The sequence below is a fragment of the Jaculus jaculus genome, chromosome 1 (assembly GCF_020740685.1).
Source record: "Jaculus jaculus isolate mJacJac1 chromosome 1, mJacJac1.mat.Y.cur, whole genome shotgun sequence".
Lineage (NCBI taxonomy): Eukaryota > Metazoa > Chordata > Mammalia > Rodentia > Dipodidae > Jaculus > Jaculus jaculus.
Genome location: NC_059102.1, coordinates 229,248,384 through 229,275,821, shown reverse-complemented (window position 1 = coordinate 229,275,821; position 27,438 = coordinate 229,248,384). Strand labels below are relative to the sequence as shown.

At 45.7% G+C, this 27,438-nt stretch overlaps 1 protein-coding gene across 8 annotated transcripts in view; it reads left to right on the top strand.

The window, feature by feature from the left end:
* Positions 1-15,933: 15,933 nt before the first annotated feature.
* Positions 15,934-27,438, top strand: part of Ankrd11 (ankyrin repeat domain 11) — a 260,811-nt gene continuing 249,306 nt past the window's right edge. For 5 of the 8 annotated variants that reach the window (XM_045156021.1, XM_045156020.1, XM_045156013.1 and 2 more), the window contains exon 1: positions 15,934-15,989. The gene's annotated coding sequence lies outside the window, so the exon portion shown is untranslated. The remainder of the gene's footprint in view (positions 15,990-27,438) is intronic. The other 3 variants (XM_045156040.1, XM_045156035.1, XM_045156017.1) reach the window with 2 other exon arrangements.

The following is a 27,438-nucleotide window of genomic DNA, read 5'->3' as shown; positions in this document are numbered from 1 at the left end:
TTTTATTTTATAAAATTTTGGTTTATTAATTTATTTGAGAGTGACAGACAGAGAACAAAAGAGGCAGTTAGAAAGAGAGAATAGGCACGCCAGGGCCTCCAGCCACTGCAAACTAACTCCAGACACATGTGCCCCCTTGTGCATCTGGGTTACATGGGTCCTGGGGAAATGAAGCAGGATCCTTTGGCTTTGCAGACAAGTGCCTTAACCGCCAAGCCATCTCTCCAGCCCCTATTTTATTTTATTTTTGAAGTAAGGTCTCACTCTATGGCACACTGACCTGGAATTCATGAAATATATAGTCTCAGGGTGACTTCAAACTCATGGCAGTCCTCCTACCTGTACCTCTCTAGTACTGGGATTAGAGGCATGTGCCACCACATCCAGCTTCATACCCCATTACTTATTGGGTTGTTAGATTTATTATTATTTTTTTGAGTTCTTCATGTACCCTGAATATTAATCCTCTGCCAGATGTATAGCTGGCAAAGATTTTCTCCCATTCTGTAGGTTACCTCTTTGCTCTATTTACAGTGTCCTTTGCTGTAAAATCTTTGTAATTTCATGAGGTCCCAGCGGGTGGTTAGTGGTTTTATTTCCTGAGCAACTGATGTTATATTTAGAAAGTCATTGCCTATGCCAATATGTTAAAGGGTTTTCCCCTACTTTTTCCTGCAACAGTTTCAGAATTTGGATCTGATATTAAGACCTTTGATTCATTTGAACTTAATTCTTGTGCATGGAGAGAGATAAGAAGGCAAGAGCCTTAACCATTGAACCATCTTTTCAGCCCTTAAATATCGATTTATTTATTTATTTATTTATTTTAAGGTAGGGTCTCATTCTAGCTCAAGGTTGACCTGGAATTCACTATGTAGTTTCAGGCTTCCTTCAAACTCATGGCAATCCTCCTACCTCTGCTTCCATGCCTGCCTTTTCTTTTTAGCTTCTTTTGTGGATTTGGGAATGGAACCTAGGACCTATGTAGACCTTACCAGTGAGCCTCATCCTCAGCCTTCATGTCACTTGTTCATGGGTTTTACTTATCATATATAGCTTAAGCTGTCTTCAAATTCATGGTCCTTCTGTATCTGACTCCCAAGTACTGGAGTTATAAGTCTGTACCACCAAGGATGGGTATGTTGTTGTTATTATTTTGGTCCTTTTGAGGCAGAATCTCACTCTAGCCTAGCCTAGGCTTATCTGATAGGGCTCACTTTGTAACATAGGCTGGCCTTGAACTCATTGTGACCCTCCTACTTCAGCCTTCTGAGTGCTGGAATTACAGACATGAGCTTTTGAAGAGGTAGTATTTTGGGGGGGAGTAGGATTTGTTAGTGTCTTACTCCAGCCCAGGCTGACCTGGAACTTTGTAGTCCCAAACTAACCTGGAAAATTCACAGCAATCTTCTTACTTCTGCCTCCCAGAGTACTAGGATCAAAGGCCAGCCTGAGTATGTGGTATGAGAGAGAGAGAACTGCAAACAAACTCCAGATACATATACTACCTTGTACAGCTGGTTTACATGGGTTCTGGGGAATTGAATCTGAGTCTTTTGGCTATGCAAGCAAGCATCTTAACTGCTAAGCTATCTCTCCAGCCCAGTATGTGGTATTTAACAGATACTTCTTCCAGGCCTGGAGAGATGGCTTAATAGTTAAGGCACTTGACTGCAAAGCCAAAGGACCCAAGTTTAACCCCCCAGGACCCATGTAAGCCAGACGCACAAGGGCACACAAACATCTGGAGTTTGTTTGCAGTGGCTGTATGCCCTGGTGTGCCCATTCTCTCTCTCCCTTTCTCTCGCCCTCTTTCTGCCTCTCTCAAATAAATAAATTTGAAAACACAGCTGATATTAGTTTCCTCATATAGTTTCAAATGGTCAAGAGTCAGAATGGTTCTACTAGGTCTGTGAATTTCTCCCAAGCTGTCAAATCTGGGCTGTTATCCCACATGGTTCAGCAGTGTTAGGGAATCTGCACAATCTGTGTCCAAGGTGGAGCAAGCACGTGGCTATCAGCAGGAGGCCTCAGTCTTTCATCAGGAAACTCTTCTGAGGCTGCTCACATGGCAGCAGTGGGCTTCCCCAAAGCCAGTGACCAGCCAGGCGTGGTGGCACACACCTTTAATCCCGGCACTCAGGAGGCAGAGGTAGGAGGATTGCTGTGAGTTCGAGGCCACCCTGAGACTCCATAGTGAATTCTAGGTCAGCCTGAGCTAGAGTGAGACCCTAAAAAAAAAAAAAAAAAGCTAGTGACCAGAGTGAGTCAGAGCCCAAGACACCAGTTGTACCCTTTTAACCTTATCTCAGCAGTGATATGCTGTTACTTTTGCCATAAGCTATGGATCACTGAGACCAACCCTGAGTCTATGTGGGAGGGAAGACCCATGTGTAAACAACAGGGCCAGGGGCCACTGAGGGGCCATTTGAGAGGCTGCTGACTATATGGTAAAAGATGCCTACTCATTCAGAACTAGTTCCCCACACTTGCTGATCACATGTCCTCATCTCAAGGAACCCCTTCCCTATCAGGCTTCTCTATGCACATTTATTGGTCCAGGTTCAGGAATGTCAACGTGGTTAAGTGTTTTCTAACAATTTATTTTATTTTATTTTAAGTTTTTGGTTTTTGCAAGGTAGGGTCTCACTCTAGGTCAGGCTGACCTGGAATTCACTATGTAGTCCAGGGCGGCCTTGAGCTCATGGCTATCCTCCTACCTCTGCCTCCCAAGTGCTGGGATTAAAGACATGCACCACCCTGCCTGGCACTCTTTTGTATTTTATTTATATATATATATATTTTTTTTTGAGGTAGGGTCTCATTCTAGCCCAGGCTGACCTGGAACTCACTATGGAGTCTTAGGGTGGCCTCAAACTCATGGCAATCCTCCTACCTCTGTCTCCTGAGTGCTGGGATTAAAGGCGTGTGCCACCACGCCCGGCTGACTCTTCTAACCCCCTTTTTAACTATGCAAGTTTAAGTTGGCTGTCTATATGAACTGGAATTTATCTGATTCCACTAGCTACTAGGACTTAGTACTGGCTGGAGGCCTCCATGCTGCTGGGAAAGTGGACTCAGCTCTGAAAGTGCCCAGTGGATAGCATCTTTGTTAGAGTAACTGGATTGATACCTCCTTGGTCTTAGGAACACTTGATAGGCAATAAATATTTGAAGCAGGAATGCTTGTGCTTATCTGTGGGTGGCCTCCCAGGCTGTTTTCAGGGAAACAGGACTAGAGTGTGGGTATATTTGCTGTTTGCTATACAGCCCACGGGCAGTCATCTATAGAACTATTCCTATGCAATATCTATTTTCTTCCTGAAGGGTGAAGATCTTGTGTCCTGGGGTCTCATGATCAAGGTCACAGCTTGTTACTGGTTGTTTTGTCCAGGATCCTTATGGTCTTGGTCATTATAGTGTTTCAATAAATCAAGGGCAGACTTGCCACTGTAGTTTCCCATGAGCTACATTGAACTTTAGACAGCCACAGTTTCCCAGGGAGGGACTTGTAACCAGTGAGGGCACCACACCCCAGCCTTGTCTGTAAACAGGCCTTGCCTTTGTCCCTTTTGTCCAAGGGGACTTTCCAAAGTCCTGTCCCCAGAGACTACTGGCCCCTCTCAGGTCTTAGAAATGCAGGGGGAAAGAAAAAGTTGAAAACAAAGCTATGAGCCAGGCATGGTGGCACAAACCTTTAATCCAAGCACTTGCCAGGCCAAGGTAGGAGGATCACTGTGAGTTGGAGGCCAGCCTGGGACTACGTAGTGAGTACCAGGTCAGCCTGGGTTAGAGCAAGACCCTACCTCAAAAAAAAAAAATAATAATAATAATAAGGCCGGGCATGGTGGTGCACGCCTTTAATCCCAGCATTCAGGAGGCAGAGGTGGAAGGATCGCTGTGAGTTTGAGGCCACCCTGAGACTCCATAGTAAATTCCAGGTCAGCCTGGGCCAGAGTGAGACCCTACCTCGAAAACACAAAGCAACAACAAAAAATAATAACAATAATAATAATAGCAGGGCTACAGATTGAGGGAGATCTGGAGACACCCAGTGCAGCTACGGTCCCAAAATAAAAACCAGGTGTCATTCCAGGTTAGCCTGGGCTAGAGCAAGACCCTTATTGAACAAAAAAGGGGGTGGGACTGGAGAGATGGTTTAGCAGTTAAGGTGCATGCCTATGAAGCCTTAAGGACCCTGGTTCCATTCTCCAGATCCCACGTAAGCCAGATGCACATAGAGGCACATGCATCTGGAGTTAGTTTGCAGTAGCTAGAGGTCCTAGTGTGCTCATTCTCACTCTTTCTCTCTCCCTCTTTCTGTCTCTAATAAATGAATTTAAAAAAATCTTAAAAAAAAAAATCAGGTGTCACACACCTTTAATCCCAGTACTGGAGAGGCAAAAGTAGGAAGATTGCTGTGAGACTGAGGCCAACCTGGGACTACAGAGTGAGTTCCAGGTCAGTCTGGGCTAGAGTGAAACCTATCTTGAAAATAAAGGATGGTTTGCTGGAGAGACAGCCCAGTGGTTAAAGGTATGTACTTGTAAATCCTGTTGGTCTAGGCTTGACCCCCCCCCCATATCCATGTAAAGCCAGATGCACACAGTGCACGTGCATGTGGAGTTTACTTGCAGTGGCAAGAGACTCTAGCATGACCATTTATTCTCTCTCTGAATAAAAAAACAATTTAAAAAAGAAAGATGGGGTTGGAGAGATGGCTTAGCAGTTAAGGCAATTGCATAAAATAAAATAAAATAAAATAAAATAAAATAAAATAAAATAGAAAGAAAGAAGGACAAAAAAATGATTCCAAACTAAACAAAACAAAAAGAAAGCAAAAAAAAAATACTGCTATAATATTGGTATAACTGGTTCACTTACCAATCAAAACTACCTATATTATAATTTATAACAAGAGTCTTACATGTTGGCTGGGCATGATGGCACACACCTTTAATCCCAGCATTTGGGAGGCAGAGGATCACTGTGAGTTCCAGGCCACTCTGAGACTATGTAGTGAATTATTCCAGGTCAGCCTGGACTAGAGTAAGACCCTATCTGGAAACACACACACACACACACATGCACACACACACACAAAAGTCTTACATGCCATGTATCCCAGGGTGGTCTCCAACTCACTATGTACTCCAGAATTACCTTAAATTCCTGATCCTCCAGCTTCTACCTCCCAAGTGCTGAGATCAAAGGCATGCACTACCAAGCCCAGCTGTTCTTTGTGACTTACTGGCTGCTTGACAGAAGAATATTAGGTGGTCATATCCACAAAGAATCCCATGAAAGAACTCCATCACCCTCCCACACATCACTGGAAAAAGATGGTGTCTGGTTGGAACCTGACTATGTGGTGAAATCCAACATGCTCTGCATGGAAGGAACAACAGTGCTATCCAGGTGAAACTTGAGAAAACTGGGGGCTCTTTGCTATTTTGTTGTTGCTTGTATTGTTTTCAAGGTAGGGTCTTACTCTAGGCCACTTACTCTGTAGTACCAGGCTGACCTCCAATTTACAGCAATCCTCCTACATCTATCTCCAGAGTGCTGGGATTAAAGGTGTCAGCCACCATGCCCAGATGCCCAGATAGCCTTTTCTTTTTTTTTTTTAATATATTTTAAAAATTTTTATTTATTTATTTGAGAGCGACAGACACAGAGAGAAAGACAGGTAGAGGGAGAGAGAGAGAATGGGCGTGCCAGGGCTTCCAGCCTCTGCAAATGAACTCCAGATGCGTGCGCCCCCTTGTGCATCTGGCTAACGTGGGACCTGGGGAACCGAGCCTTGAACCAGGGTCCTTAGGCTTCACAGGCAAGCGCTTAACCACTAAGCCATCTCTCCAGCCCAGCCTTTTCTTTATTTTTCCCCGCCAGGTATGGTCTTACTCTAGCCCAGGCTGACCTGGAATTCACTATGTAGTCTTAGGGTGGCCTTGAACTCACTGTGATCCTCCTACTTTTGCCTCCCAAGTGCTGGAATTAAAGGCATTAGCCATCATGCCTGGCTGGCTGTTTTTTTTTTTTTTTTTTTTAATTATTTACTTGCAAAGAGAGAGAGAGAGAGGGTATGGGTGTGCTAGGGCCACTTGCCACTGCAAACAAATTCCAGATGCATGCAGCACTTTGTGCATATGGTTTTACATGGGTACTGGGGAACCAAGCCATCAGGATTTGCAAGCAACCACCTATGATGAACCATCTCACCAGTCCCTGACCTTTTTTTTTTCCCCCTGAGGTAGGGTTTCACTCTAGTTCAGGCTGACCTGGAATTCACTATGTAGCCTCAGGGTGGCCTCGATCTCATGGCAATCTTCCTACCTCTGTTTCCCACGTGCTGGGATTAAAGGCCTGCGCCACCACACCGGGCTTCCCCCACCTTTTTTTTTTTTTTTTTTTTTTTGAGGTATGGTCTCACTCTAGCCCAGGCTGACCTGGAACTCACTATGTAGTCTCACGGTAGCCTCGAACTCATGGTGATCCTCCTACCTCTGCCTCCCAAGTGCTAGGATTAAAGGCGTGAGCCATCATGCCCGGCTTTTTTTTTTTTTTTTCCAATTTTTATTAAGTTGATTTCAGAGACAGAGAGAGAGACAGAGAGAGAATGGGGAGACTGGGGAAATGGCTTAGCGGTTAAGGCATTTGCCTGTGAAGCCTAATGACCATGGTTCAATTTCTAAGGACCCACATAAGCCAGATGCACAAGGAGGCGCATGTGTTTGGAGTTCATTTGCAGTGGCTAGAGGCCCCAGCGTGCCCATTCTTTCTTTCTATCTTCCTCTCTCTTTTTCTCTCTCTCTCTCTTTCTCTCTCTCTCTTTCTCTCTCAAATAAATAAAAACATATTTAAAGGGCTGGAGAGATGGCTTAGCAGTTAAGTGCTTTCCTGTGAAGCCTAAGGACCCCGATTTGAGGCTCAATTCCCCAGGACCCACGTTAGCCAGATGCACAAGGGGGCACATGCGTCTGGAGTTCCTTTGCAGTGGCTTGAGGTAGGGTTTTACTCAAGCCTAGGCTGACCTGGAATTCACTAGTCTCAGGGTGGCCTTGAACTCAAGGTAATCCTCCTACCTCTGCCTCCTGAGTGCTGGGATTAAAAGGCGTGCGCCACCATGCCTGGCTGTTTTATGCTTTATTTGGCTTCATAGTCCATTACTTGGATCCTAAGGCCATCCTACATGAACTTACATGTTCCTAGGAAAACAGACAAATTATATAACAAGTCCCATAAATGATGCTTGCAGTGCATCTGTACTGGTACGTGTGTGTGTGTGTGTGTGTGTGTGTGTGTGTGTGTGTGTGTGTAGGAGATGTCAAGTACCTATCTAGGACCATCTGGGCATAGATCATAGTTATTCTCTCTCTCTCTCTCTCTCTTTTTTTTTTTTTTGAGGTAGGGTCTCACTTTAGCTCAGGCTGACCTGGAATTCACTATGTAGTCTCAGGGTGGCCTTGAACTCACGGTGATCCTCCTACCTCTGCCTCCCGAGTGTTGGGATCAGAAGTATGCACCACCATGCCCAGCCATAGTTATTTTCTATTTACTTATTTGCAAGTGGAGGGAGATAGAGAGAAGAGAGACAGACAGAGGGCAGGCCTCCAGCTGCTGAAAACTCCAGAAGCATGCGCCCCTGTGTGTGTCTGTCTTTACATAGGTACTTGGGAATTAAACACTGGTCATTAGTTTTCACAGGCAAGTGCCTTAACCTCTAAGCCATTGCTCCAGCCTCCAGATCATAGTTATTCTCTCAGGACTCTAGCCCATGGAGGTGTGAAATTGTCCAGGATCACTGGTGGATGATTTAGTCACTTAATTTTTTTTTTTTTTTTTTTTTTGAGGTAGGGTCTAGCTCTAGCCCAGGCTGACCTGGAATTCACTATGTAGTCTCAGGCTGGCCTTGAACTCACAGTGATCCTCTTATCTCTGCCTCCTGAGTGCTAGGATTAAAGGTGTGTGCCACCATGCCCAGCTAAAGTTTTTATTTATTTGCAAGCAGAGAGAAAGAGAGACAGAGGAAGAGAATGGACATGCCAGCCTCTAGTCACTGCAAATGAACTCCAGATGCATGTGCTACTTTGTGCATCTGGCTTACGTGGGTGATGAGGAACTGAATCCTGCTCATTATGCTTTGCAGGCAAGTGTCTTGCCTGGTGAGCCACCTATCCAGCCTGATTTAGGCATTCAAAACTAAGATACTAACAGTTGGGGAGATTGCTCTGCAGGTAAGGTGCTTGCTTACAAAGCCTAGGGTCAACTCCCCAGTACCCAAGTCCATGTCAAGCCAGATGCACAAAGTAGTACATGGGTCTGGAGTTCATTTGCAGTGTGTGTGTGTGGGGGGGCTGGCCTGCCCATAGACAGACATGTGCAAATTAATTAATTAATAATAAAAAAAATCTAAACTGGGCATGGTGGAGTACACCTTTAATCCCAGCACTTGGGAGGCAGAAGTAGGAGGATCACAATGAATTTGAGGCCACCCTGAGAATACATAGTGAATTTCAGGTCAGTCTGGGCCAAAGGGAGACCCTACCTCAAAAAACAAATAAACAGGGACTGGGGAAATGGCTTAGCAGTTACAGCATTTGCCTGTGAAGCCTAAGGACCCAGGTTCAATTCCCCAGGACCCAGGTAAACCAGATGAACAAGGGGCCACATGTGTCTGGAGTTCTGTATGCAGTGGCTAGAGGCCCCAGCATGTCTTTCTCTCTCCTAAATAAATAAATACAATATTTTAAACAAACAAACAAACAAAACAAAACAAGAAAGAAAAAGGAAAAACTAAGAAAGATACTAATAGCATGGCAGCCGGGTGGTGTCATTATAAACCTAGTTGTAATATTAGGAGGCAGGAAGGACAGGAGTTGAAGGTCATCCAAGACTACATCTAGAGTTCAGGGCCAGCCTGGACTACATGTGACCCTACCTCAAAACAATAGCAACAAAAAAAATGGTTGGGAATTCTTTTCTTTTCTTTTTTTAAGAAGAGCTGGCCTTGAATTTGCTATGTAGCCCAGGATGACCTTGAACTGCTGATCCTCCTACCTCCATCTCCCAATTGCTGGTATTATAAGCATGCACTCCAATGCTTGTTTTTTTTTTTTTTTTTTTTTCACCCTAGCCCAGGCTGACCTGGAATTTACTATGTAGTCTTAGAGTTGCTTCAAACTCACATCAATCCTTCTACCTCTGCCTCTCGAGTGCTAGTGATGAAAGGCATGTGCCACCATGCCTAGCTATGCCTGTTTTGTTTTCTTTTTTTCCTGCGGTAGGGTCACACTCTAGCTCATGCCAACCTGGAATTTACTATGTAGTCTTAGGGTGGCCTCGAAACTTATGATGATCCTCCTCCTAACTCTGTCTCCCAAGTGCTGAAATTAAAGGCATGTGTCACCAGCCAGGCCTAGTTTGTTTGTTTCTTTGTTTATTTGAGAAAGAAGGGGGAGAGAAAGTCAGAGAGAGAGAGAGAGAATGGGAGTGACAAGGCCTCTAGCCAGATGCAGGAGTCACCCTATGGCTTATGTGGACCCTGGGGAATTGAACCTGGGTCCTTAGGCTTTGCAGACAAGTGTCTTAACAACTATACCATCTCTCTAGTCCTATGCCTGGTTTTAGATGGTATATATACATAATTTTTATTTTTTTCAGTTTTTCAAGGTAGGGTCACTCTGGCCCAGGCTGACCTGCAATTCCAGGTCAGCTTGGACCAGAGTGAGACCCTACCTTGAAAAACCAAAAAATAAAAAAATGCATCTGATCAAATAACTCTTCCAAACTATAGGGCTACAGAAAGAAACATGGGGTGCCGTTTTAAACACTGGGGATGGTTTGAGTGTACTAGGCTCAGAGCCTAGAACCAAGTCTTGCTTCATTCCCTAGCTCCTCCCTTTGTGGTATGGGACTGCAACATGCCATCCTGTTGTGGGAAATGGGGAGCAAAACACATAATGATTTATTGTGTAATGAGTTTGGATTCCTGATTCTAATGTTAAAGAATGTTGGAGACCTGGGACTGCCCACAGGGACTGAGGCTGTCAGCTCTTACCACAAAGCCACAGGGGAGGAGACAGGAGGGAAGGTGCCAGAATATGGCCTGTTCTGTCTACTTTGCCATTTGTGAGGAAGAGGAAGTATAGTGTCTGGGTTGCCTTCCCTTTATTAAAATTTTTTTATTTTTGTTGTTTTCAAGGCAGGGTCTCACTCTCTAGCCCAAGCTGACCTGGAACTCACTTTATAGTTCCAGGCTGGCCTTGAAATCATAGTGATCCTCCTATCTCTGCCTCCCAAGTGCTGGGTAAAGGCATGCACCATCATGGACAGTTGTAATTTTTTTTCAAAAAAATACATGCAATTTGTTAACTCTTAGCTTTTATTAAACTTAGAACAAGTTACATTAATATTAAGTCTTATGGGCTGGAGAGATGGCTTAGCGGTTAAGCGCTTGCCTGTGAAGCCTAAGGACCCTGGTTCGAGGCTCGGTTCCCCAGGTCCCACGTTAGCCAGATGCACAGGGGATGCACGTGTCTGGAGTTCGTTTGCAGTGGCTGGAAGCCCTGGCTCGCCCATTCTCTCTCTTTCCCTCTATGTGTCTTTCTCTCTATGTCTGTCGCTCTCAAATAAATAAATAAAAAATGAACCAAAAAAAAATATTAAGTCTTATGAAAATGCTTAAACAGGACTGGAGAGATGGCTTAGCTGTTAAGGCGCTTGCCTGCAAAGCCCAAGGACCCAGGTTTGATTTTCCAAGACCCACATAAGCCAGATGCACAGGGTGGCACATGCACCTGGAGTTGGTTTGCAGCAGCTGGAGGCTCCAACACACTCATTCTCTCTCTCTCTCTCTCTCTCTCTCTCTCTCTCTCTCTCTCTCTCTAGGACAAAGGTTGGAAGACCCTTCCCAGAGATCATAGAAAGGGTAAAAAGTTGCTTGGGAAGAGACTCTGTCACCTGCCCTGCCAAGCTGCCTACAAGTTATACCATGTGCTTCTCAGGTACCCGCACATTGTGCAGTGAGCTCCAGAGATGCAGTCCTCATGAATCGTCACCTACATATGCAGGGGTGGGCTTTTCAGTGACACACTTGCCTTTGAGTCATACATTACTCCTGTACGCACCCCCTCACCCCGCTCTGTGAGTAACCCTGATAAACTCATTGTTGTACCAACCTGTCATTGGTGTAGTTGTACTTTGGTCTGTAGTCTGAGCCCTATCTGGATTGAATAGAGGTCATTGGTGTAGTTGTACTTTGGTCTGTAGTCTGAGCCCTATCTGGATTGAATAGAGGTGTGTGTTCAGAGAAAAAATATTTTTTTGCCACAAGGGGTTCAGTGGAAAGGGGACAAGGGAAAAGTAATGGAAGGGGATTATAGTCAACATACATTGCTGGAAGTGGTGGCACAAACCTTTAATTCTAGCATTCTCAAGAGGTTGGAGGATCACTGTTAGTTGAAGCCAACCTGGGACTACAGAGTGAATTCCAGGTCAGCTTGGGCTAGAGTGAGACCTTACCTCGCAAATAAACAAATAAACAAATAGACCAAAAAATACGTTATATATAAAAATTAATAATATAATATGCATAACAAATAATAGATATATAAATACATTATATATACATATATATATGTATATGGTGTACATTAAAAGTTTATTTTATGGGCTGGAGGGATAGCGGTTAATGTGTTTGCCTGCAAAGCCAAAGGACCCGGGTTTGATTCCCCAGGACCCATGTTAGCCAGATGCACAAGGGAGCGCATACATCTGGAGTTCGTTTGCAGTGGCTGGAGGCCCTGGCATGCCTATTCTCTCTCTGTACCTCTCTTTCCCCCTCTTTCTCTATCAAATAAATAATAAATATTAAAAAGCTTATTTTATTTATTTGAAAGACAGAGAAAGAGGAAGAAGAGAGATTGAATGGGTGCGCCAGGGCCTTCAGCTGTTGCAGTCAAACTTCAAATGCTTGTGCTATCTTGTACAGCTGGCTTAAGTGAATCCTGGGGAATTGAAGCTGGGTCCTTTGGCTTTGTAGGCTAGTGCGTTAACCACTAAGGCATCTCTCCATCCGCATAAAAAATGTTTTTATAAAGTGCAGTAGTTTCTGAAATGGACGCAAAATGAATCCAGGACTTTGGGTTGGGGTAGGTCATGACAAATAGCTGCAGTTGCTGTAAGGGCCAGGGGACCTCTGGAGGTGGGAGATGGCTCTCAGGCCAGCTTGAGAACAGACTCTTGGCTCTCTTCCAGCACTGATTTGGAGTCAGAGTCTGGGAATTGCATTAGAGAAGACAAGTGTCTAGGTGGCGCTGGGCTCTGGCCCTGAGGGTGTTTTGCTCTGCTGGCGCTGTCCACTATGTGACCTTCCTGCAATCTTTGCTCCACCCTCCAGTTTCACTCTTCACAGCCTACTTCCTCCCGCTGCTCTTCACCCTGCAATGACAGAAGCAGCTTCCTATGTGGTTCCTCCAAGGCCCCCACTCCTCATCCTTGTTGAAACAAGGGACTCCGATTTTAGATATCCCTGGTTGAAAACCCTCACTGTGCCTCTAGGCTGGTCCAGCCCTGCTAGGCTGGCTGTCAGCTTTCTAAAGTCTCTGAAAACACAGTCTCCATATCCACCATTGCTAACATGGGAGGCCCAAGGGCATATCAGAAATAAGGGTACACAAAAAACGATTGATTTTTTCGATGTAGGGTCTCACTCTAGCCCAAGCTGACCTGGAATTCACTCTGTAGTCTCAGGCTAGCTTCATGGTGATCTTCCTTCCTCTGTTTCCCAAGTGCTGGGTTTAAAGGTGTGCACCATCACTCCTGGCTTTCTTTTTATTTACTTATTTTTTTTGAAGAAGAGTCTCACACTTAGTCCAAGCTGACCTGGAATTCATTATGTAGTGTTGGGGTAGCCTGAAATTTACTAACTCTGCCTCCCCAGTGCTGGGATTAAAAGTGTGTGCCACACATATGGCTTTTTAAAAAATATTTATTTATTTGAGAACAACAGACAGAGAAAGAGGCAGATAAAGAATGAGCACAACAGGGCCTTCAGCCACTGCAAACAAACTCCAGATGCATGCGCCCCCTTGTCCATCTAGCTTATGTGGGTCCTGGGGAATCGAGCCCTGAACTGGGGTGCTTAGGCTTCATAGGCAAGTGCTTAACCACTAAGCCATCTCTCCAGCCCACATATGGCTTTTTATTTTAAAATATTTTATTGGATGGCAAAATGGCCTAGTGATTACGGCGTTTGCCTGCAAAGCCTAAGGGCCCAGGTTTGATTGCCCAGGTCCCACGTAAGCCAGATGCACAAGGGGGCACATGCGTTTGGAGTTCGTTTGCAGTGGCTAGAGGCCCTGGCATGCCCATTCTCTCTGCCTCTTCTTCACACACCTTCAATCCCAGCACTCGGGAGGCAGAGGTAGGAGGATTGCTGTGAGTTTGAGGCCAGCCTGAGACTACATAGTGAATTTCAGGTGCCCCTGATAGTGAGGCTCTATCTAAAAAAATCAAAGAAAATATTTTGTGCCCCTGATTGCCTGCTCTCTGTCCTTTTGGTATCTGGGTGGCTGTCACTGTACACACTCCCATGCTATCCCCTAGGATGAGGTTCTTGGCCAAGGTCTGAATGGGCTGTAGCTTCTTGGCGGCATCCAGGGTCTTGGCTGCCCCCCCCCTTTTTTTTCTTGTGAGGTAGGGTCTCTAGCTCAGGCTGACCTGGAATTCACTATGTAGTCTCAGGGTGGCCTTGAACTCACAGCGATCCTCCTCCCTCTGCCTCCCAAGTGCTGGGATTAAAGGTGTGCACCACCACGCCTCTTGGCTGTCTTTTGGTTCCAGAAGGCTGGGTTCTCCTTCTCCACTGGGATGATGTCATGGGACAGCTGTAGCCTGAGACCCAGCAGTAGCAGCAGCACCCAGGCTCCCTGCATGGCTGTGACTGATGGTAAGACAGCAACAGATGGAGGAGGAGGCTGGGACTGCAAGGTGTCTGCCTTGTGCTACTTCTTTTTTTTTTCAAGGTAGGGTCTCACTTTAGCCCAGGTTGACCTGAAATTCACTACGTAGTTTCAGGGTGGCCTAGAATTTATAGCAATCCTCCTACCTCTGCCTCCTGAGTGCTGGGATTAAAGGCCTGCGCCACCACACTCGGCCTTGCACTACTTCTTGTTTCAGGCTTTACATGGGTGCTAGGAAATCGAACCAGAGCAGACTGGCTTTGTCAGCAAATGCTTTTTTCTTTGTTTTGGTTTTCTGGCTCTAGCCCAGGCTGACCTGGATTTCACTATGTAGTCTCAGGGTGGCCTTGAATTTCCACTAACGCTCTATCATATTCTCCTGAGGATCTACAGCTGGAGCCACCTGGTTTCAGGGTAGTGATCTAGACCCATAAGACATACCTGCACAAAACCAGTACAACAGGCTGAAAAGATGATGTCATCAAAATAAGGGTGATTAAGTGGGGGAGGGGACATGATGGAGAGTGGAGTTGTCAAGGGGAAAGTGAGGGAGTTAGGAATTATCATGATTGTCTGTAATTCTGGGAGTTGTCAATAATAAAAAAATAAAATTTCACCATTCCAAGGCCTTCCGGCTTTAACTTTTAAAAATTTTATTTATTTGTAAGCAGAGAGAAGAGAGACAGGCAGAGAGTATGGGTGTTCCAGGGCCTCCAGCTGCTAACTAACTCCAGATGTACACAACACTTTGTGCCTCTGGCTCTGCCTCGCAAGAGTTGGGATTAAATGCGTGCACCACCACGGCCGGCAGCAAATGCTTTTAACTTCCGAGCCAACGCCTCAGCCCCTTTTTCCACGTTTTGAAAACAAAATAGAAAGGTAAAAGGCAATGAGATTCCCTTGCGGACTAACTGCAGCTTTCTCGACGAGGTACTTTATTTCAAGAGCAACCTGCAATCCTCACGGCGAAGCTTCTCAAGTCCAGGGGGATTCGAAGGCCGAGGGACTCCTGGGGACGCGTTTCGGTGATCTCTAGTGTCTACAGCGACAGCCTCGTCTGGCTTTCACTACATTCCAGGTTGCTAAAATGTCATCAGGGATTCAGTGCAAAGCGCTCTTTAAGAAAAGCTCTCCCAAGAGGCAAGGCCAGGGCTCGAGCTGCGTCTCCCTTTCGCCTCCGCTTCTGTGCGGCTCAAAGAGCCTCCTACCCGAGCTAGAGACGTCGGACAGAGTAGGAGCGCACGGAGGCACAAGGCCATGTCTTCCGGAGGCCCAGACAGACTTTGAAGCAAGAGGCAATGGTGAGCCGCGGCAAAAACGCCGCCGGCAGCGGAGTTCTAACTAAGCTCCTTTCCGTAGTAACGTTTCTAGACGGCGTGCTCATTGCTTCCGGCATTTGGTGCAGCCAATCGTCGTAGTCAAGAACAAAAGACCCACCCCCATTGGCATCAGAGTTAGCCAATCCGATTGCCCGCTCCCAGTTGCAACCGACGCACGACCTTGGCCAATCTTTCCCCGGATGTCCTGCTAGTCCCGCCTTCGGCCTGTTACGGAAGCCGTCAAGCAGCCGTCGCCCCTTCACCCTAGCAGCGCACTTCCTCCCCGACGCCGTGACGTGAAGGCCCCTGCCGCTCAGTGGGGCGGGCCAATGGCGGTGGCGGATACGGCGAGCCAATGGGCGGGAGCGTCTCATGCGGCCGGCGCCCGCCGCAGCCACCGCTGGGTCCTGGAGCCAGAGGCCGCCCGCGACGGAGCGCAATGGACCCAGGGCCCCAATCGGGGAGGCGCCGCCGCCGAGCCCGTGGCTAGACGCCCCCGCAGTAGCGCCCGCGCGAGCGCCTCACTCGTGGAGGGCGGGCTTAACCCCCGCCGGCCCCACACTCCTCTCAGCCCAGAGTCCGCGCGCCGCCGACGCCGCCTTCCCGCCCGGGCCGCGCGGCCCGGGAAACGCGGCCGCGGGCTGCATGGGCAGCGCTCGCGCCCCGCTGCCGTGTCGCCGCGGAACCGCGTCACCCTCGGAGTCCGGTGAGAAGCGCCGCGGGCCTGGGGGCGGTGGTCGGGATGGGCACCGGTCGTTCCCGTGGCCTTCGCGGCCTGCAGGCCTCCTCCTCCGGCGGACGCCGCGGGCGGGCCTCGGGGCGGGCCGGGGGTCGGGGGCGCCGCGAGGGGAGCGTGGTGGGCCTCGGGGGGAGGTGTCCTGCGCTCAGCCGTGAGCGGCTGAGAGAAGGTGCCTGGACGGACTGGGACGGTCGTGAAGAGTGAGGGTGGGCTTCGGGGCGCCCTGGGTTTCCTGGTGGGGGGGCGAGGCAGACCCCAGGGCCGGACCAGGGCAGCTGTGAGGACCTCGGGGTGGTCCTGGTGGCTGGTGCAGCCGTGAGGGTCTTAGGGTGGTTTCTGTCTGTCGCGGGCCGCGATCTGGGTCCGACGGTGGGTTTGGGGTTCCGGGGCCGCAGTGAGGAGGACGATGGGGTTCCCGGGGGCCTCTGGCGTCTAGGGCGGTGCGGTGTGGGCGCGGGGCGCCGACCTCTGACCCCCGGGAGGGGCTCCGTCGCCGCGCTGGTGGTAGTTGTTATTCCCAGCGTCCCTATTATTATCGTGTTTTGAAATGGGAGCAGGCGGCCCTCGGGCTGCGAGCCGAGCCGGAGGGGGCGGGCGGGCGAGCCGGGGACCTGGGGCGGCGGGGTGCAGAGGCGCGCAGGCCCGAGCGGGGGCAGGAATGCGGGGCGGCGGGGGGTGCTCGGGGGAGGGGTAGGCGGGACTGGGGGCGAGTGGGAGGAAAGCGGTGGCGGCGATGGCTGCTGCAGCAGCCCTTGGCCTCAAGGAACAATGTGAGACGTTGCCTGAAATGTTAATTTCCGTTCCTCATTTCATCATCCCCTGGCAAGGCGGTAGCCGTGTGTGTGTGTGTGTGTGTGTGTGTGTGTGTGTGTGTGCGCGTGTGTGCGTGTGTGTATGCGTGTGTAGGATTGGTCTTGCCACATGGATACAGTCCCTTACCGACGGATGTTCGGCTTATTTGTATGTATATGGTTCGAGGTGGAATCTTGATTTTTTTTAAGGCCTGCTCTTCACCTGGTACCTCATTAGGGTTTTGATTTTGTTTTTGTTTTTTTAAACGTCTGCTGTGTTTCTGAAAAGCTCATATAGCATACTACCTTACAGGAGGTTTGAAAGAGTCCTGAAGGTTAAGCTGGTATAAGGAAGGACCTATGCTTTTGCAAGGTTCTTTTTAACAATTTAAACGTAGCATGTTTCATAATTTCTGCTGGTCCTCAGAGATTGAAAGAACAGGATACTTGTACATATTTTTGGGTAGAGAAATCAGATTTTTTGGGCCTTACTTGGTGAATCTTCGTGGTTCTTTGAGTTGAATAAAAGCGCACAATTATTGAACTTAAAAACCTATGAAATTTTTTGGTTCGTTTTGCGAGATGATGAGACCCAGTCGGTAAAATGTGTAAGGTTATATTGGTTGTGGAATAAGAATCATGGAAACAGTATTTTGGCTTTGTTCAAACCCAGTCAATGGCATACCTTGGATATATGCAACAGAGACCTTGGTGCATCTGGGACCTTTCTTTCAAATAAACATTGGCTGCCCTGAAGACCTAGAGTTCTGTTTGTGTCTTTGAGAACTATTGCACAAGTCCTTTGTTGTTACTTTGTAACTGTACTTAAAGTAAAACAAAATGGAAAAATACCTTGCTTAACTTTGTGACCCTTGAATTGGATCTCCCTATAGCTGGTGCTTCCTCCCCCACACTCCATTCAGCTGTTGTTCTCCTTTTTGTAGTTTCATGCTTAAGAGCAGGATCTCATGTGATAGGCTGGCCCTCCTGAATGGAATGAGAAGGGAGGGAACAAAGGCCAAGTTGCTATGACATTTTTTCTTTGTGCTTGGTTCTGGAGTTTCTTGAAAAGCTACCCAAAAGATACTGCTAAATTTGACCTAAACTTGAGACATTCAGAAGTCCCCCCCCCATCTTTTTACTGTGGTAAAATAGACAAAATTTACAAGAAGTTTTTTTTTTTTTTTTTAAAGGTGTCAGCTAATCTTAAATTCCTCATTTGCAGGTCTAACTTTCTGTCAGCCTTCGAAGTCACATTGCACTGTCAATTGCTTTTCTCCAGACTAGCCATGATAATCATGCTGCACCAGCCAGCCTTTCATCTCACTAAACCAGATGGGCTGCTGCTGACTAGTGGCTGTCATGTTAGCTATAATTACAGTGTTGATACAGTGACAAGAAGAACTTTCTACAAATAGAATTAAAGAAACTGTGCTATTTGTATTTGAGAATATTTTTCAAGATGCTTTGTGTGCCTTGGATACACATAAGTGGGTTTCACATAGTAAAGTTAGGTTCACCAAATATGAGAAGTATTTTGCATATTGGCAGTGAGCCCATTATCAATTAAATAACATAATTAGAAAGCATCAGTAAATGCTGGTTCAGAGAATAATCTGCATTTGTTGCCAAAATAAGTGTTTTGATCTGTCCATTACCCAAGTACGTCTCTTCATCCCTCGAATAGTAAGTGTAATGTATGAGCTCTTAATAGCAAGATATTTGCTAGTTAATAGGTGAACATGGCCATGCATTGCATGTCTGACTACATGCTGCGGCAGTTTACTACTACTCTTTAGCCAGTGCTCTGGGATTGAGCATGGCCCTTGTGATAACTTAAAACAAAAAATTGAATGAACTCAAATAACGAAAGTTATTGTCTTGAAATGTTTTCAGTATGTGTTCTTATTTGAATTTCAAATAGAATTTCTGTGTGATTCAGCTTTCTCAGTTTTTTCTTAAAGCTATATGAAAGAGAGTGTCAGTCCATAGCTCCAAAACTCAGGCAGTTGGATAATTGGCATAGAAAGCCTTTTTAGGCTTAGGAAGTGATCCACTTTAATGACTACTTCATTAATTCCTATAGATGTTTCTATTATTAGATGTTTTTTGTTTGTTTGGTGGACTATATTTGTAGTATATTAAGCTAGTATAGAGTTCAGCTTTGTACTTAAATGTGTTTTTATTTATGTTTTTTCTAGGTTGGGTTTCACTCTAGCTCAGGCTGACCTGGAATTCACTAGTTAGTTTTAGGGTGGCCTCGAACTCACACCCCTGCCTCTTAAGTGCTGGGATTAAAGGCGTGCACCACTATCCCCGGCTTTTAACTGTCTTTTTAAAAAATTTATTTGTTTATTAGAGAGAGAAAGAGAGAAAATATGGACACATCAGGGCCTCTAGCCACTGTAAACAAACTTCAGATGCATGCACCATCATGTGCATCTGGCTTAAGTGGGTCTTGGAGAAGCAAACCTGGATCCTTAGGCTTTGCAGGCATGTGCCTTAACCCCTAAGCCATCTTTCTAGCCCCCCAATGTTTGTGCTTGTTATTCAATGTTTTTCTTAAATCTCATTCCTCCTGTTTTAAGCTTTTATATTTTTTCCTCCTGTTTATATTTAAAATTTTCGTTTCTGTTCCTTTTTTATTTTCCTTTTTCTTTTTAAAAATTTTAAAATTTACTTTTATTTGAGAGAGAGAGAATGAGAATGGGCACGCCAGGGCCTCTAGCTACTGCAAATGAACTCCAGACACATGTGCCACTTTGTGCATCTGGCTTATGTGGGACCTGGAGAGTCGAACCTGGGTCCTTAGGCTTTGCAGGCAAGTACCTTTACCGAGAAGGCATTTCTCCAGCTCTTCTTTTCTTTTCTTTTGTTTTTTCAAGGTAGGGTCTCGCTGTTGCTTGGGCTGAGCTGGAAATCACTATGTAGTCTCAGGGTGGCCTCAAACTCATGGCAATCTCTCCTACCTCTGCCTCCTGAGTGCTGGGATTAAAGGTATGTGGCCACCACATTTGGCTCCTCCTTTTTTTTTTTTTTTTTTTTTTTTAAAGGCATAGTCTCATGTAGACCAGACCAGACTGGCATGGAACTGGCTGTGTGGACTGGCATGGAACTGACTGTGTGGATGATCTTGAATTTGTGATTCTCCTTCTTCCATCTTATCAGTGCTAGGATTGCAGGTGTACACTGTAATGCCCAGTTCTTTGCTGTGCTTTGGCTTGAACCTAGGGCTGCCTGCATGTGAGGCAAGCACTGTTATCAAATAAGTCACATCCCCAGTCTCTCAAACACTGTTTTTTTTCCCCCTATATGGCAGAATTACAAATGCTTATTATTATTATTTTTTTTTTTTCCAAGGTAGGGTCTCACTGTAGATCAGGCTGACCTGTAGCTCAACTCTGTAGACCCAGACTGGCCTCAAACTCAAAGCAATCCTCCTACCTCTTGTCTCCCAAGTACTGGGATTAAAAGTTTGTGCCACCACTTCTGGCACAAGTGCTGTTTTTTTGTTAAAATATATCTTATTTAATTATTTGATAGCTAGAGAGGCAGAAAAAGAGAGAGCGAGCGAGCAATTGAGAATGGTCATGTCAGAGCCTTTAGCCACTGCAAATGAATGCCACATGCATGCGCCCCCTTCAGCATCTGGCTTATTTAGGTCCTGGGGAATCGAACCGTGGTCCTTTGGCCATCTTTCTAGCCTCCCATTTTTGTTTTTTTGAGGTAGGATTTCACTCTAGTCCAGGCTGACCTGGAATTCACTATGTAGTTTCAGGTGGCCTCGAACTCACAGTGACCCTTCTACCTCTGCCTTTGGAGTGCTGGGATTAAAGGTGAGCACCACCATGTTCAGCTACAAATGATGTTTTCTTTTTTAATTTTTAAGATTATGTTTTTATTTATTTTTATTTGAGAGAGAGGAAAGGGAGGGGGAAGAGGGAGAATGGGTAGGCCAAGGCCTCCAGCCACTGCAAACGAATTCCAGACAATATGCCCCCTTGAGCATCTGGTTTATGTGGGTCCTGGAGAATCAAACCGGAATCCTTTGGCTTTGCAGGCAACACCTTAACCACTAAGCCATCTCTCCAGCCCTCTTTTCTTATAACATCAAAATGATCATTGTGAATTCAATGGGCATGGTATCACATTAATTCTGGCACTTGGTAGGTCTCAAGAAAAAAGCCTCCTGCCCTAACATTATGTTCTCAAGCCTTTGCTGAGATCTTCAGTCACTGTCACCCTTATAGTACCGGTTACTTTGGCCTTTTATTTCCTAGATTGAGACTTGTGCCTTACTCTTTGGCTTTAACATTCTGATCAGCCTGTCTGCTGAGTACCCATCCTAGTTTCCTTTGCAATTAACTCTCTCCCCTCCCCTACTTGAAGTTTAGTTAGATACTACTTTTACTGAAATTTCATGCTTTGCTTTATTTTATTTTGACACAAGGTGGTTTCATATTGCAGGCTTGCTGCTATTTGTAGCTCAGGAGGACTTTGAAATTCTGAGCTTCCCTCTTCTTTTTTTTTTGAGTTCTGCTACTATTTATTGAGATTTACATTGTGCTAGCTTTTACACTAAGCTCTACTTTAACCTTTACACAATTCTTTTTTTCTCAATTTTTATTAACATTTTCCATGATTATAAAAAATATCCCATTGTAATACCCTCCCTCCCCCCAACTTTCCCCTTTGAAATTCCATTCTCCATCATATCCTCTTTTTAAAAAAACTATTTATTTACTTATTTGAGGGAGAAAGGGAGAGAGAAAGAGAGAGAATGGGCATGCCAGGGCCTCTAGCCACTGCAAACGAACTCCAGATGTATGTGCCACCTTTCGCATCTGGTTTACGTGGGTCCTGGGGAATCAAAATGTGGTCTTTTGGTGTTGCAGGCAAGCACCTTAACGGCTAAGCCATTTCTTCAGCCCCTGTTTTTTTTAGTCAGGCTCTCACTCTAGCTCAGGCTGACCTGGAATTCACTGTGTAGTCTCAGGGTAGCCTTGAACTCACAGTGATCCTCCTACCTCTGCCTTCCAATTCCCGAAGATTCCTGGGATTAAAGGTGTGTGCCGCCACGCACGCCTGTTTTTTTTTTTTTTTTTTTGAGGTAGGGTCTCTCTCTAGTCCAGGCTGACCTGAAATTCACTATCTAGTCACAGGGTGGCCTCAAACTGACAGTAATCCTCTTACATCTGCCTCCCTGCATTTGGAAGGCAAAGGTAGGAGGGTGGCTGGGAGTTTGAGGCCACTCTGAGAATAGAATACCTGGTGAATTCCAGGTTAGCCTGAGCTAGAGTGAGACCCTGCCTTGAAAAACCCCAAAAAAATGTGAGTGGGAGTATATATATGGAGGCTAGAAGACAACTTCTGGGTTGCCTGTCCTTTTGACCAGGCATTCTTTTTAAATTTTTTTTTTTTTGTTTATCTTTATTTATTTAAGAGCGACAGACAGAGAGAAAGTGCAAGCGAAAGCGAGAGCAAGAGAGAGAATGGGCGTGCCAGGGCTTCCAGCTACTGCAAAGGAACTCCAGATGCGTGCATCTTGTGCATCTGGCTAATGTGGGTTCTGAGGAATCGAGCCTCAAACCGGGGTCCTTAGGCTTCACAGGCAAGAGCTTAACCGCTAAGCCATCTCTCCAGCCCCCCCCCCTTTAACTAAAATACTTATTTGGGACAGAAAGAAGGACAGAGGGAGAGAAGGAGAGAGACAACGTATGTACATGTGCAGGCCAAGGCCTATCTAGCCACTGCAAATGAACTCCAAAGGCATGTGTCACTTTGTGTAGCTGACTTATGTGGGTACTGGGGAATCGAACCTGGGTTTTTAGGCTTTGCAAGCAAGTGCCTTAACCACTAAGCCATCTCTCCAGTCCGAGGCAGAAGTTCTTACATAGCTGTTCTTTACTGTGCTCCTTACATGCTTCCAGGAGATCCTCTCACCTTGCTGTCAGCATGCTAGGATTATAGACAGTCCTGCCACAGCTTTCAGCTTTTTCACATGGAGTCTAGGGATTGAACTCAGGTACTCAGTCTTGAACTGCTAATGCTTTATCCCCTGAGCCATCATCTGAGCCTGGGAAGGAAGGTCATTTGTGTGGGAAGAAACTTTCCTCTGACAACAGGTAGGACTGTTGCTTTCAGGCCAAAGGACCAGGGTAGAAGCAGTTTCTATTGGGTTTCTCCCATTCTCCTATGAGGTCCCAGATTCACCACTGAGTTAGGGCTTTGGATGGATGCTTACCTTATCTTCCCCCCCCCCTTTTTTTTTTCTGAGGTAGGGTTTCACTTTGGCCTGGCTGATCTGGAATTCACTATGTAGTCCCTGGGTGGCCTGGAACTCATGGCAATCCTCCTACCTCTGCCTCCTGGAGAGCTGGGATTAAAGGCATGTGCCACCACCATGCTCGCTCTTCTTTCTTTCTTTCTTTTTTTTTTTCCTCAATTTTTATTAACATTTTCCATGATTATAAAAAGTATCCCATGGTAATACCCCCCCTCCCCCACTTTCCCCTTTGAAATTCCATTCTCCATCATATCCCCTTCCCATCTCAATCATTCTCTCTTTTATTTTGATGTCATGGTCTTTTCCTCCTCTTATGATGATCTTGTGTAGGTAGTGTCAGGCACTATGAGGTCTTGGATATTCAGGCCATTTTATGTCTGGAGGGATCTTTTTTTTTTGAGGTAAGGTTTTGCTCTAGCCCAGGCTAACCAAGAATTCACTTTGTAATCTCAGGCTGGCCTTGAACTCACAGCAATCCTACCTCTATCCTCCAAGTACTGGGAAAGAAATTGGGTGCACCAGAGCCTCTAACCACAGCAAACAAGCTCCAGATACATTCATCATTTTGATCATCTGGCTTTACGTGGTGCTGGGGAATTGAATTCTGGTTATTAAGCTTTGCAGACAAGTGCATTAATCACTGAACCATCTCCAGCCCAACTCTGCTTATATGCACGCGCACCCACCCCCCCCCAGGTAGGGTTTCACTGTAGCTCAGGCTGACCTGTTCACTGTGTAGTTTCAGGGTGGCCTTGAACACAGTAATCCTATCTTTGCTTCCCAAGTGGTGGGATTAAAGGTGTATGATACCATGTTTCGCTTGGCTTATGTTTTCTAAATTTAAAAATAGGGGTTGGGTGGCTGGGATGTAGCTCTGTGGTACAGCACCTGCCTACCATGCACAAAAGTCTGGTTATCATCCCAGTACTGTAGCGTAAGAATAAGTTATGTAAGTAGTAAATATTTTCTTTTTTTCCCCTTCCTTTTGAGATAGAGGGAGTCTGGTTGATCTGAAGTTTGTGATTGTCCTGAGTGCTATAATTACAGGCGTGGGTCACAATGCAAAAGCAAGCGTTAGCTTTTGAAAAGTCATAATTATGAATTATGGGAGATGGAGACTTAAGTTTTGGTTTTGGTAGCTGAAACTGAGGTGTATTTGTGTGGCTTCAGCAGTTAGGTGACACATGGGGAGGGAACAGTTGGCTGTGGTTGGAAATATTTAGGCACCATTCTAGAGCTGAGAAATCTTACAGTTCCAGAGCTTGTTACTTATTTTTGTTTTTTTGAGGTAGGTTCTCCCTCTAGCCCAGGCTGACCTGGAATTCACTATGTAGTCTCAGGGTGGTCTTGAACTCACAGTGATCCTCCTACCTCTGCCTCCTGAGTGCTGGGATTAAAGGTGAGCACCACCACTCCTGGCTTGAATGGGCTTTTAGTATGAACACAGAAGAAATCCATTAATATTAATACGAAAATCTTTTGGCTGGTCAAGGCCTTTCTGTTTCTTCTATCCTTTGCAATCTCTTCAGATGCCTGTGCTTGGTGTACTGTCACAGAAGAGTCTGGCTCGGGAGGGCTGCTGTCTCTGATTCTGTCCTTAGTGGCTGGCTGAGAGCAAAGCTCTAAGCTTCTAATCCTCTCTTGGCATCTCTATAAGTGAACTGTTTATAAAGTCTTTTTTTCCCACTTATAAAAAGCAAATATGTACCACCTGTTCATTATTTGAAAATGTTAACCTTATAAAAGCATTTTAGGAAAAAAAAACAAAAATTTTTTGACCACTTAAAGGTGTTTTTGTTTAAATGTCATTTATTTATTTATTTGAGAGAGATAGAGAGAAAGAAAGAGTATGGGCATGCCAGGACCTCCTGCTACTGTAGATGAACTCCAGCTACACTACTGAGCCATTTCTCCAATCCTGGGTTTAGTTTAGTTTAGTTTTTTTTTTTTTTTTCTTTTTAATTCCTAAGTAAGGTCTTGTTGACCTGGAACTCACTCTGTAGTCCCAGGTTGGCCTTAACTCAGAGTGATCCTCCTACCTCTGCTGAGATTAAAAGTGTGTGCCACCATGCCCAGTTTGGTTTTAGATTTTTTTTTTTTTTTCCCCAAGGTAGTGTCTCTCTCTAGTCCAGGCTGACCTGGAATTTACACTGTAGTCTCAGGGTGGCCTGGAACTCATGATAATACTCTTACCTCTGCCTCCTGAGTGCTGGGATTAAAGGTGTGCCACCACAACCAGCTTGGTTTTTCTTACTTATTTATTTATTTTTTTGGTGGGAAGAAAAGGTTTATTTTAGCTTACAGACCTAAGGGGATGCTCCATGATGGCAGGAGAAAATGATGGCATGAGCAGAGGGTGGACATCACCCCTGGCCAACATCAGGTGAACAGTGGTAACGGGAGAGTGGGCCAAACACTGGCAAGAGGAAGCTGGCTACAGCAGGCTTGGTTTTATTTTTATTTTTTACTTTTTTTGGTTTTTTGAAGTAGGGTCTCTAGTCCAGGCTGACCTGGAATTCACTATGTAGTCTCAGGGTGGCCTCAAACTCAACTGTGATCTTTCTACCTCTGCCTCCTAAGTGCTGGGATTAAAAGCATGCTGTACCACACCCAGCTGGTTTTAGTTTCTGAGACAGAGTTTTGCTGTGTACACCTAGTTGGTCTGGAACTTGCTGTGTAAGTCAACCAGGCCTTGAACCTGTGATTCACCTGCTTCAGCCTCTGATGTTACAAGTCTTCTCCCTTCCTCCCCCTTCTCCTTTCTCCTTTACTCTCGTTCCCTCACCCTTTCTTTCTCTTTGTGGTGCTGGGGATTAAACCCAGGGCCTTATGAATTTGAGGGAACATTCTTTATTGAGCTATATTCCCAGTCAGATGAAATGGTTCTGAATATTGAAAAGATTGCATAGGATGGGTGATGGATAAAGTTAGTTAACTGTTTTTTTTTTTTTTGTTTGTTTTTGTGGTGGTGGGTTGGAACCCAGGCCCTCAAATATGGTGGGCTAGACCTGCCATTGAGCGAGTCATACTTTCAGCTTTGTAACATTTTTTTTTTAAATTTATTTGAGAGCGACAGACACAGAGAGGAAGACAGATAGAGGGAGAGAGAATGGGCGCGCCAGGGCTTCCTGCCTCTGCAAACGAACTCCAGACGTGTGTGCCCCCTTGTGCATCTGGCTAACGTGGGACCTGGGGAACTGAGCCTCGAACCGGGGTCCTTAGGCTTCACAGGCAAGCGCTTAACCGCCAAGCCATCTCTGCAGCCCAGCTTTGTAACATTTTAAAGTATTTATTTATTATTATTTCTTTTTTTTTTTTTGTTTTTTTTCGAGGTATGGTCTTGCTGTGGCTCAGGTTGACCTGGAAATTCACTGTGTAGTTTTAGGATGGCCTCGAACTCATGGTGATCCCCCTACCTCTGTCTTTCGAGTGCTGGGATTAAAGGTGTATGCCACCATGCCTGGCTTGGTGTTTTTTTTTTTTTTTTTTTTTTTTCCAAAGAGAGAAAAAAAAGAGGCAAATAAATATAGGTAGAAAAAATGGGCAGGGCCTCTAGCCTGTGTATATGAACTCCAGACTCATGTTCCACCTTTTACATCTGACTTTACCTTGCTTAAGAATACTTTCAATTCTTTACTCCTGAGGCAGAGGTAGGAGGATTGCCTTGAGTTCAAGGCCACCCTGAGACTACATAGTAAATCCCAGGTCAGCCTGGGCCAGAGTAGGATCCTACCTTTTTTTTTTTTTTTTTTTTGGTTTTCCGAGGTAGGGTTTCACTCTAGCCCAGGCTGACCTGGAATTCACTCTGTAGTCTCAGGGTGGCCTTGAACTCACAGTGATCCTCCTACCTCTGCCTCCCGAGTGCTGGGATTAAAGGCGTGCGCCACCCTTTTGTTTAAAAACAAAACAAAAACAACTTTTAATTTTGGTGTTAATGTAAGCTGGCGATCATGTTATCACTAATGTTTAACTTTTTGCTAAATGAGGGAGAGAGCTGAGAGATTTTTTTTTTTTTTCTCCTATGTGGGGGAATGGAACTAGGGTCAAGCAAGTGCTCTGTCACTGAGCTATACACCCCCCTACACAGCCCACTTTTACCATGTTTCTAAGTGTGGTTTTACATCCTGTGCAAAAGGAAATAAAAGAAAAGACTCAAAAAGCCCCAAACAATACTTGTGAAAGAATTAATTCAAAAATTTATTACTGGCCAGGTATGGTGGCACATGCCTTTAATCCCCAGCATTTGGGAGGCACAGGTAGGAGAATCACTGAGTTCAAGGGCAGCCTGGACTACAGAGTGATTTCCTGGTCATCCTGGGCTATATATAGTAAGACCCTA